The 14,020-nt window shown below is 46.3% G+C and overlaps 1 long non-coding RNA gene across 1 annotated transcript; it reads right to left on the reverse strand.

Annotated features, from left to right (window-relative positions):
• Positions 1-2,165: 2,165 nt before the first annotated feature.
• On the reverse strand, positions 2,166-5,257 carry LOC114584842 (uncharacterized). Its single transcript, XR_013390682.1, has 4 exons — positions 4,870-5,257; positions 3,690-3,859; positions 3,349-3,439; positions 2,166-2,690 (listed from the first exon to the last, which is right to left on the reverse strand). It is a non-coding gene; the product is annotated as an uncharacterized LOC114584842 (long non-coding RNA).
• Positions 5,258-14,020: the final 8,763 nt, after the last annotated feature.

Here is a 14,020-nt window from a genome sequence, read left to right on the forward strand (position 1 = left end):
CAGAGCAGCGCACGGAAATGCCGTTTACCTTCCCACCGGAGTGGTACATATTTATCTACTTGCACTTTGACATGCTTCCTAACTGCTAGGTTGGCAGGAGCAGGGACCGAGCAACGGGAGCTCACCCCGTCACGGGGATTCGAACTATCGACCTTCTGATCGGCAAGCCCTAGGCTCTGTGGTTTAACCCACAGCGCCACCCACGTCCTGTGCTATTGTGGCTACTAGCCCTAAATAGCCCCCCCCCCCATGACTTTTTCCAAGCCTCTTTTAAAGCCATCTATGTTGGTGGCCATCGCAGCCTCCTGTGGGAGAACTATGTGCTGCATTGAAAATGGACTTTCTTTCGTCTGTCCTGAATAGTCCAACGTTCAGATTCGTTGGATATCCTGGAGTTCTAGTGTTAATGAGAGAGGGAGGACAACTTTTCCTTACTCATTTCCTCTACGCCATAAACTTGCCTTCTCTCTAAACTATAAAGTCCCAAAAGTGGCAACCTTTCTGCATAGGTGAGTTGCTCCATCCATTCTGGCTGCCTTTTCTCAACTTTCTCCCTTTTCTCAACTTTGCAATATCCTTTTTTGAGTTCCAGCGTGGCCTCTCATCTTGGGGTCTGAGAGAGTCGTGTGAGAGGAGCAGGAAGTTGTAAAACAGCATAAAACCTGAGAATATCCGTCTTCCCATCAAAAGAGACAGAGAGGTCAGCTTAAGAGGTTAAAAGACACAGGGGCAGTCTGGGAATCTGGAGGCCCCTAGCTCTATCTGTCTTGTTAACCCACGGAAGACCTCCCCACTTTGGCAAGCTGAGTTGAGGGACATACCTAGGGTCCCTTGTGTCCTTGGCAAAGAGCTGTATTGGCACCCCCACCCTGAAAAAGTCACTTTACTGCAATAGCCGCATTATAAATCACTACATTTGACAGAAGTACTCAAAGCATTCAGGGTGAGGGCAAGGCGAGGAGGAAAGGTGAAAATATGCACACCTTTGGTCCAGAGTGCAAGAAGGGTGGGGAGCTTCTCCTACATTCAATCTCACTGCGACAGCGGCATCCCATCGCCACACACATTTATGTTGCACACTCCATAGTCTCCAGCAGCCTACCTTCATATTGACTTGCCATTTCTCCTAACACTCAGCTCCCAGCTCTTATTTAAACTCAGCACCTTACACAGATAATTGGAGATAGATTTCTGGGGTGATATTTGCTCCCCCAGCAGCTTTTGCCAACCTCTAGGTACACCCCTGTCTGAGTTGCACCCGAACTTCCATGGTAAGCAGGCAATCTGTCTGTACCCAGAGCCTGAAAAGGTAAAATTGGGGGGGGGGCATACAGCTTAATTCTGCTGAGTATATAAACTGGTCCTAAGCCTCAGCGGTGGGTGGATAATATTTGTCCAAAGGGCAGGTGGCTTGTTTACCCGAAGAAAAGAAACTGATTATCTTTCTGTTAATGCTGAATACGGCACCTCTGGCAAGTCTCACATTAAGATCTAACAAGATTGGTTTCCCACACCTACCTGGAAATAGTCCGCTAATGCCTCTCTCATTGCTTCCCTCCGGAAACTGGGCTGCCCTAATGTTGCAATGTGTGAAAGTTCTGCTATCAGTTATTTCCCAGCCTCTCTCAAACTGTTTCAGGCTGATTTCAGGAAGGTGGGATAAATCGTGTGAAATGGGCAGATTTGCATCAATTTACATGCTCTGGACAGGTGGCACAGCCGGGCTGTTCATTAGCTGAAGGCGAGGGCTTTTAGCCTGCTCAGTTTACAGCAGCAGAGGAAGAGGTTGTGGTGCTTAGAAAGATTTGTGTGATTTATGTGGAAACGGGGGGGCGGGGTGATGGGAGCAGGACTGCAAACACTGGCAACCCCAGCACTTGGCAAGTGCAGTCAGGGCCCAGAGATGGTCAAAAGCCCCACTGAGCCATGTGAGGTTTAAGAGCAGCACCGGAAGAGGATGCTGTTTGGGGATTTTTCTTGCTTACCTTTGGACACACCTTTCTCTCTCTGCTCTGGATTAATAAATTCAATCATACAGGTGCATGAGTTAAATCATCTGGCCCAAGAGAGGGTGACAGGGTTAAATGGGTTAAGAGAGGAGTAATATTGTAACGCCAATAAAACTCTCAAGGGAACAGCTTTCCACTTGCAGCACTAACTTTCTTTCTTTTTTTTTTAAAAAAAAAGATATTTATTAAGATTTTCAAAGTATTACAAAATGAAAAAAGGAAAAAGAAAAATACAAAATAAAAATAGTTAAAAACAATTCCATCTTTCCATTACTTATCTTTCATTTGCTTGTTTCCCGGACCTCCTCACTCCTCCCTTTTTTGTATTCCAGTTCAATTTGTTAGTTCAGCAAATCCTTTCCCTCTTTGTTTATCCTAGTCTTTAATCTTAAAATATTATAACATTAAATTTTTACCTGTTAATAATCCATTTTTTCATATTCCTTATAGCATTATAGCTAAAAACCACTCAACTTCTTATCCAACATCATTCTAACATTCATTAATTTTACAGTATTTCTGTAAGTAGACTTTAAACTTTTTCCAATCTTCTTCCACCGACTCTTCTCCCTGGTCTCGGATTCTGCCGGTCATTTCCGCCAGTTCCATGTAGTCCATCACCTTCATCTGCCATTCTTCCAGGGTGGGTAGATCTTGTGTCTTCCAATATTGCAGCACTAACTTTCAGGTAGCAAAGAAAAAAGAGATAAAAATGAGAAAACAGTATTGTTCAACACTCAGTTTAAACTTCCAACATGCCTGCCTGCTGTCAGCTTAGAGAACAAAACCGATACAGCTTGCCACTTTTAAAAATTAATCTTTCCGTAACAATATCACAGTCAAGAAATCCTTGCTTTAGCTTTGGGCTGGGGAAAGATGGAGAAGTTCCTGAAAATTCAGCCTGTTTTTATTCAACCACCTATTGTTAAATTTTGCTTCAGCTGTTTTATATGAAAGCCATCCTTCCCCTCTTCCCCTGCTCAACTCCCAGATTTTGCTTCCAATAAAAATGGAAGCTTTTTTCCTGGAAATTGTATGTGTCTTTGGATGCTTCTATTCTCTCTCTTTCTTCTTTCTTTCTTTCTTTCTTTCTTTCTTTCTTTCTTTCTTTCTTTCGAAGTAACAGGGAAGAATCCCAGGCTATTTCACTCCTCTTCAAATACACCTCTTAGCCCTTTTCAGGACATTTAGTCATAAAGTGAGAATGTTGTTGGAAAGTTGGGTGCAACACAGCTTGCAGAAAGGGGTTTCCATGGGATTTAGACAGCAAGGGATTGCCAGGTTCCTAGACTATCCCTGTACCTTTAACCTTGCTAGCCTTTAAAATTTAAACGGATACCTCTTAGGTTGTATCCTGATTACAGCTTCTGCCTCCTCCTCCTCAGACTTCCTCTGGACCTGCAGACATGAAGCCATCATGAATATGTCACCTGAAAGCAAAAGGGGCAAGATAAGGGTCTTAATGGAAATCTTTTCCATCTTGTGACTGAACTAATTGTCAGGGGTACCTTTACCTTTACTCCTCAAGGCAAAGGGACTGTGCTGCCTCTGAGCTCCCCTCCTTGAGAGTTCCCACAACCCTTATATGATAAGGGTAGTTTCCATGCAATACCGAAATCCCCCTGCTAAAACCAGAGAGCCAGCAATTGAAGCCTGAGCTCAGAAGACATACACACATACCCTCCAAAGCAAATGAGTCGTGCCCAGAGAGAAGCAGGCCCTGCTCCCTGGCTGCTGGTATAGATCAGCATCACTGCATTGAAATCGATGGGAAGGCTGCGCCAGCCAAGGTCAGCTGTGGCAGAGCTTTAGCAATGTATAAATGGCAGAGAAGCAGGTTGTCCGCAAGTCTGTGGGCGAGATGAGCAGAGGGAGAGAGACGGAGAGGAAATAAATCAATGCTCCTTTTTGTTAAGTGAAGGAAGAAACTCCCAAAGGCACAAAGCTTTTTTCTGAAAGGCGGGCTGCATTGTGCACACCTCCTGCAGGACAAAAGAAGCCAGCTCTTGTCGTGCTGGAGAGTGGCCAGTAACATATTGGGGTGCCACACTGGTGGGGCATGAGAGGGGTACCCTCCTTGCTTCCTGCACCGGTCAATGTGGTGGACCCCACCCATCAAACCAGCCAATTTCTGCCAGGAGTGTCAGCTTTGCCCCACGACCATGGGTGCCTAGGTCTGTGGCTGCCATGCAGCGTGCATGGCCCTGGAGCCGAAATTTGTGCGTACCCGGCTCCCTCATGGGGAATTTTGTGGGTGCTTGGGCACCCAGGTCCCCAGGGAGCTGGCACCTATGGTCCCCCCCACACACCCCACAACAGAAGTCTGCGATGATCTGGGAAGCAGGCGCCACTTTCAGATCCAGCAACAGGTCCAGAATCAAAGTGTCACAGGGGTGGCCAAAATCATGCCCTTGGTTTGCCCAGGTAGGGAACTAAAAACACACCCAATATCCTTCACTGCAGTAAAGGACAGTCCTCTAAAGTAATGGGCGCTGCACTGATCACAGGTTTTGTACAGCTTTTTATATATCCTACTCATTACATATTAACTTTCACGTTGCCCATTCCACTTCAGCTGTGACATGACATCTTCACAGAGAAACTGTACAGTTGGCCAGGCCAATGCAGGTACATTTACAGTACATGTGATCTATCTGCACACAACCATGCACTGATGCGGCGCTAGGGACCCAAGGGACGCAGGTGGTGCTGTGGTCTAAACCACTGAGCCTCTTGAGCTTGCAGATCAGAAGGTTAGCGGTTCGAATCCGCTCAACGGGGTGAGCTCTTATTGCTCTGTCCCAGCTCCTGCCAACCTAGCAGTTCAAAAGCACGCCAGTGCAAGTAGATGAATAGGTACCTCTCTGGCGGGAAGGTAAATGGTGTTTCCGTGCGCTCTTGCTTCTGTCAGTGTGTCCCGTTGCACCAGAAGTGGTTTAGTTCTGTGGGCCACATGACCCAGAAAGCTGTATGCGGACAAACGCTGGTTCCCTCAGTCTGAAAGTGAGATGAGCACCACACCCCACAGTCGCCTTTGACTGGACTTAACCGTCCAGGGGTCCTTTACCTTTTTTTTACCTTACCAGAGACCCAGAAGTGGAACCCAGAAGTGGAGAGCACCCTGGAGAGTCCTCCTGGCTTGCAAGGAGCCCCTCCCTGGAGCCTGAAGAGGCCGTCGTCTTTGGGTTCTTGGGTGGGTCTCCTCACGAGCCAGGAGGACTCTCCAGGGTTCTTCCCATTTATGTGCACTTCACTGACTTGTGCGGAGGCCCAGAACATAACCGACACATACCATACAAGCACAGTAAACGGCGGCAAATTGCACCAAAGTTAATCTTTAAACTAATTGACAGATTCTTCATCATCTCTGTCTCTGATCTGTGAGGAAGGAGCATGCTTTTTGAAAATGGCAAAGGCTTCCATATCTCTCCCATAACCATGTTCAAACAAACTAATAATTAGTAAACATTAGGAAATGTGTGCAAAAGAACAAGAATATATTTGTGCATTGAACTTATCTTAAATAATATTAATATCCTGTAATGTCTTTTATTTCTGTTCATACTTCTTCCCTTATTGATACAATAGCCTCATTGCCCTCACTGCGTCTCTACAATGTACTTGGCACTAAATCAACCGTTCCCAGTCCATCGCAGTCCTTGCACACGAGTCGCTGCTCTACTCAACAAACAATGAATATAGCCGCAAACAGCCGCCGACCTTGTCCTAGCAGGGGCTTCCATAGTTCATTCTGGGTCAATACTTCTAAATGCTACTTTTCCACACGTATACGAATCTGGAGATTTCAGGGTACAGTGGTACCTCGGGTTAAGAACTTAATTCGTTCTGGAGGTCCGTTCTTAACCTGAAACTGTTCTTAACCTGAAGCACCACTTTAGCTAATGGGGCCTGCCGTGCTGCCAGAGCACAATTTCTGTTCTCATCCTGAAGCAAAGTTCTTAACCTGAGGTACTATTTCTGGGTTAGCGGAGTCTGTAACCTGAAGCGTCTGTAACCCGAGGTACCACTGTAATAGAATTTGGGGTGAATGTAGCCAATGAACACACCGAGCTGGAAAGTCAAATTCAGCCATGGCAGAAGCCGATAGATTGGGTTAGCACCCCAAAAAAATTCTGTGCCATTGCAAGGAGCACAAAACACTTATTCATATAGTCCCAGTACCTTATTACACATGTAGAGCATGTGGTCGTGATTGCTGTGGGCTACATACACATAGCATTAAGCACAGACCTTGAGGTTAGTCTTCCTGTTAATCTCAGGCTCAGTTCCCAGAGTCCTTTGGTCACTACCCATCACTCACACTTCCTCGACCTGGACATTGCCTTATTGCCGGGACGTCTTTTGTCATTTGCAAAATGTCATTAATCTAACTAGGGGAGAAGCCGTCATTATGGGCACACTTAGGCCAAGAGGGCTCTCTAGTCCCTTCAAAAGGACAAATCCAGAGAGAAGCAACTTGGTAAAGCACGTTAAACAACACTGGCTCCCCCCGTCCCAAAAATAACAGGAACTGTTGTCTGTTAAGGGCATTAAGTCTTGCTAGGTGACCCTTTTTCCTGTTGCAGAGATGCAGTTCCCAGAGTGATTGATTGTTAATCCATTTTGGAACCAGGGCTCTGTAAGAGGACTGGGGGGGGGGTCTTCAAACTCTCGGCATCTTTAACAAACCACAACCCCCAGGATTCTTTGAGGGAAGCCATGACTGTTTAAAGTGATATGATACGTGGGGCCCCAGACAGACAAAAGGGATGGTGGAATTCATCCTGACAAGGTGTAGGGATGTCTTGAAAGGTAGCTTAGACCAGGCTTCCTCAACCTCAGCCCTCCAGATGCTTTGAGACTACAATTCCCATCATCCCTGACCACTCGTCCTGCTAGCTAGGGATCATGGGAATTGTAGGCCAAAAACAACTGGAGGGCCAAGGCTGAGGAAGCCTGGCTTAGACAAATCCATAGAGAAGAAAAACTATCCATGCCCACTAGCCACAAGGGCAATGTTCTCCCACCTCCAATGGAGGAAAGATGACTGTTTTCTGGAGATCACAAATGGGGAGAGGAGTTCTGTTGAGAGCCAGTGTGGTGTAGTGGTTAAGAGCGGTAGTCTCGTAATCTGGGGAACCGGGTTCGCGTCCCCGCTCTTCCACATGCAGCTGCTGGGTGACCTTGGGCCAGTCACACTTCTCTGAAGTCTCTCAGCCCCACTCACCTCACAGAGTGTTTGGGAAGGGAAGGGAGGAAGGGAAAGGAGAACGTTAGCCGCTTTGAGACTCCTTAAAGGGAGTGAAAGGCGGGATATCAAATCCAAACTCCTCCTCCTCCTCTTCTTCTTCTTCTTCTTCTTCTTCTTCTTCTTCTTCTTCTTCTTCTCCTCCTCTGGTCCTTCTTGCAAGTTTCCCATTGGGGCATCTGGACTAAATCAGCCTTTGGCAGAGATAGTCTTATGGACATGAGAAGAGGCTGTTGGATCAGGCTGAGGGACCCCATCTGGCCTGTGGGAAGCCAGCAAGCCGGAATCATTCGCAAAGCCCCCTCCCCTCCCATAATCTCCAGCAACTGAAATTCAGAAGCACTGCTGCCTCCAACTATGGGAGGCAGAGCATAGACATTGATAGTCTTCTCCTCCATGAACTTGTCCATGTTGGCAAATGCTCCTGGGGGGACTGCAGACCCCCGGTACCTCTGAGCATCTCCCAGTAGGCACATCTCTGGAATGGCATGTCCCTTCACTCCAGAGTGCCCCTCTGCGACACTTCTCATATGAAAAGTGCATACAAGTCTTCTGGCATCACGCAGCAAGAAGATAGAGACATCCAAAGATCTAAACTACGTTTTATTCACAATATATACAGAGAATCCATAATCACATCTGTGCCCTCCAAACTCTGGCAGAAACAGAATTTGTTGTTGTTGTTTAGTCATTCAGTCGTGTCCGCCTCTTCATGACCCCATGGACCAGAGCACGCCAGGCACTCCTGTCTTCCACTGCCTCCCGCAGTTTGGTCAGACTCATGTTGGTAGCTTCGAGAACACTGTCCCACCATCTCGTCCTCTGTCGTCCCCTTCGCCTTGCGCCCTCCATCTTTCCCAACATCAGGGTCTTTTCCAGGGAGTCTTCTCTTCTCATGAGGTGGCCAAAGTATTGGAGACTCAGCTTCAGGATCTGTCCTTCCAGTGAGCACTCAGGGCTGATTTCCTTCAGAATGGAGAGGTTTGATCTTCTTGCAGTCCATGGGACTCTCAAGAGTCTCCTCCAGCACCAGAATTCAAAAGCAGAAACCGAAAGCATACAGCAAAAGTGAAAGTACAGTCCAATAACACTCTCAGACAGAAGAGATAAGACAGTCTTCCGTTCCCACACTCTTCTCAGACACCTCATGTGATTTAATCACACTAGCCAGCATCGGTTATGTAAAATCCTAACAGTCCAATCCTCTTTTGGTGGATTGGTCCTCCCTGCCTCCTGTGGGAGTGTGTTCCACAGTTTAACCATGCATTGCATGGAGAAGGATTTCCTTGTAGACAACCCACGAGACCAGACTGGCTTCCTCTTTCTCTGGAGGTGTTTTCCAGCCCAGCAGATACTGTACCACAGCCAGAGGAAGATGCAAGACTTTCACTCCTCTTGCCTCAGCCAGCATCTCTGTCACAAGATCACACTGAGCAGGAAAACTGCTCTTTACTCTTCTTGAATAAGGCAGAGAAATTCCCTTCCAGGGTTCAGCCTCTCCCTTCCTTGCCTCAAGCCATTGACTCACGATTACATCATAAACTCAAGCAAGGACAGCTTGAACTCGAAAATGCTTGGCCCTGATTCTGACTTAACACTTAGTTCATTTAGTATCTTCATCAGTCATAAGTATTTTAATGTATCTGAAGAGCTTCTATAAAGGAAGAGTAGGCAGATGTTGTCAACTCCAGCTCCAGGCTTAATATGAAGTCACATCAATAATAATAATAATAATAATAATTTTATTATTAATACCCCACCCATCTGACTGGGTTTCCCCAGTCACTCTGGGCGGCTTCCTGCATATCTAAAAACATAATAAAACATCAAGCATTAAAAACATCCCAATACAGGGCTGTCTTTTAAAAGTTGTGTAATTCTTTATTTCCTTGACATCTGATGGGAGGGCGTTCCACAGGTCGGGCGCCACCACTGAGAAGGCCCTCTGCCTGGTCAGCACCGACACTTAAAATTGTTCTTGGAAATGTACTGGGAGCCATTGTAGGTCTTTCAGGACTGGTGTTATATGGTCTCGGCAGCCACTCCCAGTCACCAGTCTAGCTGCCGCATTCTGGATTAATTGCAGTTTCCGAGTCACCTTAAAAGGTAGCCCCACGGAGAGCGCATTGCAGTGGTCCAAGCAGGAGATAACCAGAGCATGCACCACTCTGGCGAGGCAGTCCGCGGGCAGGTAGGGTCTCATCCTGCGTACCAGATGGAGCTGGTAAACAGCTGCCCGGCATACAGAATTGACCTGCGGCTCCATGGACAGTTGTGAGTCCAAAATGACTCCCAGGCTGCGCACCTGGTCCTTCAGAGGCACAGTTGCCCCATTCAGGAGCAGGGAGTCATGCACACCAGCCCACCCCCGTCCCCCAAGAACAGTACTTCTGTCTTGTCAGGATTCAACCTCAATCTCTTAGACCATTGCTGGTCTATCCAGCTCAGCATTACCTTCTCTCCCAAGATCCCACAGGCCTTCCTAGAGAGGCTTCTGGAGAGCAAAGCTGACATTTCCATCATGAAGGACACATCACTCTCTGTTTTGATTGATTGATTGATTGATTGATTGATTCTATTTCTGCACCTAAACCAGTTAAGAACTGCCTTTCCAGATTGGATCAAGCCCAGCCTTGTGGCTCTGGGTACTTCCACATGGGGCTTAATATTGCAAATATTTTGGGGGACCTCCGTAAACCCTGTGAATTAATAAATAGTAAGATTTCAATTATTTCGACATTTAAGATTGGAGACCAACGGAATCCTTTGGCCTGGGGAGAGAGATGTTGCCAAGGTGATGGAGTATGTGTTTGAAGTGACAGGAAAGGGAGTTTTTTGGTCAGGTGTTCTGGGAGGACAAAGAAGGAAGAAGAAAGACTGGGATCCATCTTGGGCAGGCTGGCTGAAGGCTGGTGGAGTGAGATGCCTTGTGCTCCAGGGCTGCACTGCTGTGGGGGACAAGCCCCTCTAGAAAGGATCGTGCTGTAAGATCTGGACTCTCTCCATGCAGACTGAAAGTGTAAATAGGTGAATAAATCATATTTATTAAAGCAACAACAGCCTCAGTTCCCCAAAGGAGTACAGACCTTGGGACTCCCTGGATTATTGCTACAACTCAGCAGAATGGGGGTGGCACAGCCCTCCTCCCTGGTGGAAAATATATATAATACTCCCGCAATCTGGTTTAGCATAATATCCCCCTACTATCTGGAGCAAAATCAGGATTATGTTGTTGAAGGGAGGGGCTCTTCATAGAAAGAAAGAAAGAAAGAAAGAAAGAAAGAAAGAAAGAAAGAAAGAAAGAAAGAAAGAAAGAAAAAACCAAGCTGGGAAGCTCCAGCAAAGAAACTATCTTGTTTTCAAGAAGCAGGTTGACACAAACAGCAGCAATCGTCCTAAAACAACTGCCACATAGTTTTAACATTATTGATTATTCCTCCTCCTATTTTATATTTTAAGAAAATAATTGGTTAGCACACTCATTTTTTCTTGCGTTATCTTGCATTTCCACAGGCTTATTTTCCTCAAATGACAAAATAATTGCTAGCGCTTTAGTCGTCCATCCCCCCCTTAAATCAATTTGCTTTCAAATTCCAGCTTGGGAAGGGACGTGCGGCAAAGCTACAGACATCAGCTTCCTCTTCCAAGTGTGCGTGCTTGTGCACACACACATACACACACAAAGAACATACGGTGGCCATGTGTCCTCCATTGCAGAAGGCAGTCCTCTTTCTGATGACATCCTCAGTTTGAAGGGCTCTCTGATACAAGTTGACTTTTTTCAACATTTATTCATACAAATATTTATATTCTCATTAAAATATCAGAGTGGGTTACAATATTTGTGTATGAAAGTATACAATAGGAACCATATTTTAAATATTAAAACCAGAAATCAACTACAGTAACTATTGTGAAAATATGCATTCTTAACTACTTGCATAAACCTGACAGAACAGGAACGTTTCCCACCAGCATTTAAAAATTGGAATGGAAGGTGCCTGGGGAATCTCCAGTGGCAGGGAGTTCCACAGGACTAGGCCAATGTCACTAAAGGCTCCGTTTCTTGTTGCCTTCAAGCAGAGAAATGACTGACGAGGCCCCTGCAGATAATCTCACTGATCAAGATGGAATACAATAAGGTTACCATATTTCAAAAAGTAAAAACCAGGAAATTGTTGAGGTTTTGTTTTTGTTTGTTTTTTTAAAAAGACCCTAAAGTTGTTACGGAAACACAGGGTTTTTTTCAATTGACTTGCCTAAGATCCAGGACAAAGCACCGCCTTTTGGAAATTCCCCCCAGATGTCAATTCCACCTTTGAAATCCCAGTAATGTCCAGGAAAATTCAGACGTATGTCAGCCCTGGAATACAAGGATTCAAGAAAGAACCTTGTGGACCGTTGATTATGACATTAACTCATGAGGACTAGTGTCAGGGAGGGGCCTTCCAGATGGGTGCTTATTGTGGGATGGATGCTGCAATGTTTTCTGAGTCTGCATGGCGATGTCTGACGTAGGCATCCAAACGCTAGCCCATATGTTTTCCTCATTTACCCTTTCCAACAAAAAATCCAGAAAGTTATTAGCACTGATTTCAGTTTAGGCAGGACCTTTCCAATGATGAGATCAGCTTCTGGCTCTCTTGATCCCAGTGCGTTCTGGAGGGTGGGGGCCAGTTGGGGGTGAAGTTGAGCAGGTGGGTGGCATAGCTGGTTGTAGTGAACATGTCTTTCCGCGATGCCTTCTGCCCTTACAGCAGCGGCTGGGTCATCACCTCCCGCCTGTGGTTTGTAACTACTTGGTGATATAGCCCCCACTTCTTGGGTAAGAGAGTGGTGAAGAGAGATAATAATAATAATAATAATAATAATAATAATAATAATAATAATATATTCTTTGTACCCCACCCATCTGGCTGGGTTTCCCCAGCCACTCTGGGCAGCTTCCAACAAAGATTAAAAATACATTAAAATGTCACACATTAAAAACTTCCCTGAACAGGGCTGCCTTCAGATTTCTTCTAAATGTCGGTTGTTTATTTCCTTGACATCTGATGGGGTTCCACAGGGCGGGTGCCACTACCGAGAAGGCCCTCTGCCTGGTTCCCTGTAGCTTTGCTTCTCACAGTGAGGGAACCGCCAGAAGGCCCTCAGCCTTGGATCTCAGTGTCCGGGCTGGACGATGGGGGTGGAGATGCTCCTTCAGGTCTACTGGGCTGAGGCCGTTTAGGGCTTTCAAGGTAAGCACCAACAATTTGAATTGTGCTCGGAAATGTACTGGGAGTCATTGTAGGTCTTTCAGGACCGTTGTTATATGGTCCTGGCGGCCACTCCCATCACCAGTCTAGCTACCGCATTCTGGATTAATTGCAGTTTCTGAGTCACCTTCAAAGGTACCCCCAAGTAGAGTGCATTGCAGTAGTCCAAGCAAGTAGTCCAATACAAAAACAAACAAACCCAACCATCAAAACAAAACAAAACCCTGCACCTAACACTTAGGTTACTTGCTATTCAGCCATTTTTTCCGGTCCGGCACATGCTTTCATTACAACACCTCTTAAACTGGTTTTCTCTCACTGGCTGTCTCTCCAGCTATGGAATCTGGCCACACAGTTTGTTTAAGAAGCTGGGGGTTCCTGGCCCAAGGCCTCTGCCTTTCACCTGGACCTTTCTTGAATACCGGAAAGTGAGTGTTCTGCAGCCAGTCTTGTGACAGTCGCCCTGTGGCAAGCAAGAGTGGGCGGCTTTGCAAGTTGATGAAACATCAACTAGGATTTCTGCAATTTGATGTTTTCAGTGCTAAAGAGTGCATTTTCCTGGAAAAAGTGGTGAGGTAAACAGTTGGAGGATGGATGGCGGCTAACAGATTGAGGTTGAATCCTGACAAGACAGAAGTACTGTTTTGGGGGGACAGGGGGCAGTTGAGTTTATTCACTGCTGCTGAATAAACTAAACTTCACCCTGTCATCTACTGCCTTCATAGACTTCTTTATTGATGCTGTCAAAAAAATCAAGAAGGACCGTCAAACGAATCAGCACCCAGTCAGTATGGCCCCTTCCTGGACATCGCATGTGAAAGGTCAGGTGTGTGATTGACACTCCGTTCTGTCCTGCTAACCCTTGCCTCTGTCTCTGTTCCCTTGCAGGACAGAGTTGACTTTCTGCAGCTCATGGTGGACTCCCAGATCTCAGGCAACATCCCCAATGAAGCAAGTTCCTATAAAGGTAAATAGACAGGTGGCACCTCCAAGCAGTGGCTGTGTTTGCAGGTTTCCCACAGGCATCTGGGGGGGGGGGCTGTTGTGAGAACAGGATGTTGGGCTAGCTGAGTCCCATTTGGTGTGATCCACCAGGCTCTGGTTGGGTTTCTAATGATTTATATCCGTCTGTTGAAGGCCACTCCCACCTACAAAGCTGTCCTTCAGTTGGAGTATCTGGACTTAAAGCATATCCAAAGCACATTTTCACTCCTCAAAGCAGTCTGAGCACTATCATTCGTCCAACGTTGCTGAGAATCTTAACTCTCTGAGAGGTAAAAAAAACCCAAAACTACAGTGCCTCGATTTATTTTTGTGGGACAAAAAGTGCTTCTAATGTGCTCTCAAGGTGATGTGTGTGCACAACTTACGTGACCTGCTTCCTCAGTTTCCATATTATGCTCAGCAGTGACCTGGAGGAGACTTTGGAGAGGGAAGTGGGAAAGAAGGGGAAAGAAACAGTGGGGTGCAGTGGTTAGAGTGCCAGACTAGGACCTGGGAGAGAC

This window comes from Podarcis muralis, chromosome 14 (genome assembly GCF_964188315.1).
Source record: "Podarcis muralis chromosome 14, rPodMur119.hap1.1, whole genome shotgun sequence".
Taxonomy (NCBI): domain Eukaryota; kingdom Metazoa; phylum Chordata; class Lepidosauria; order Squamata; family Lacertidae; genus Podarcis; species Podarcis muralis.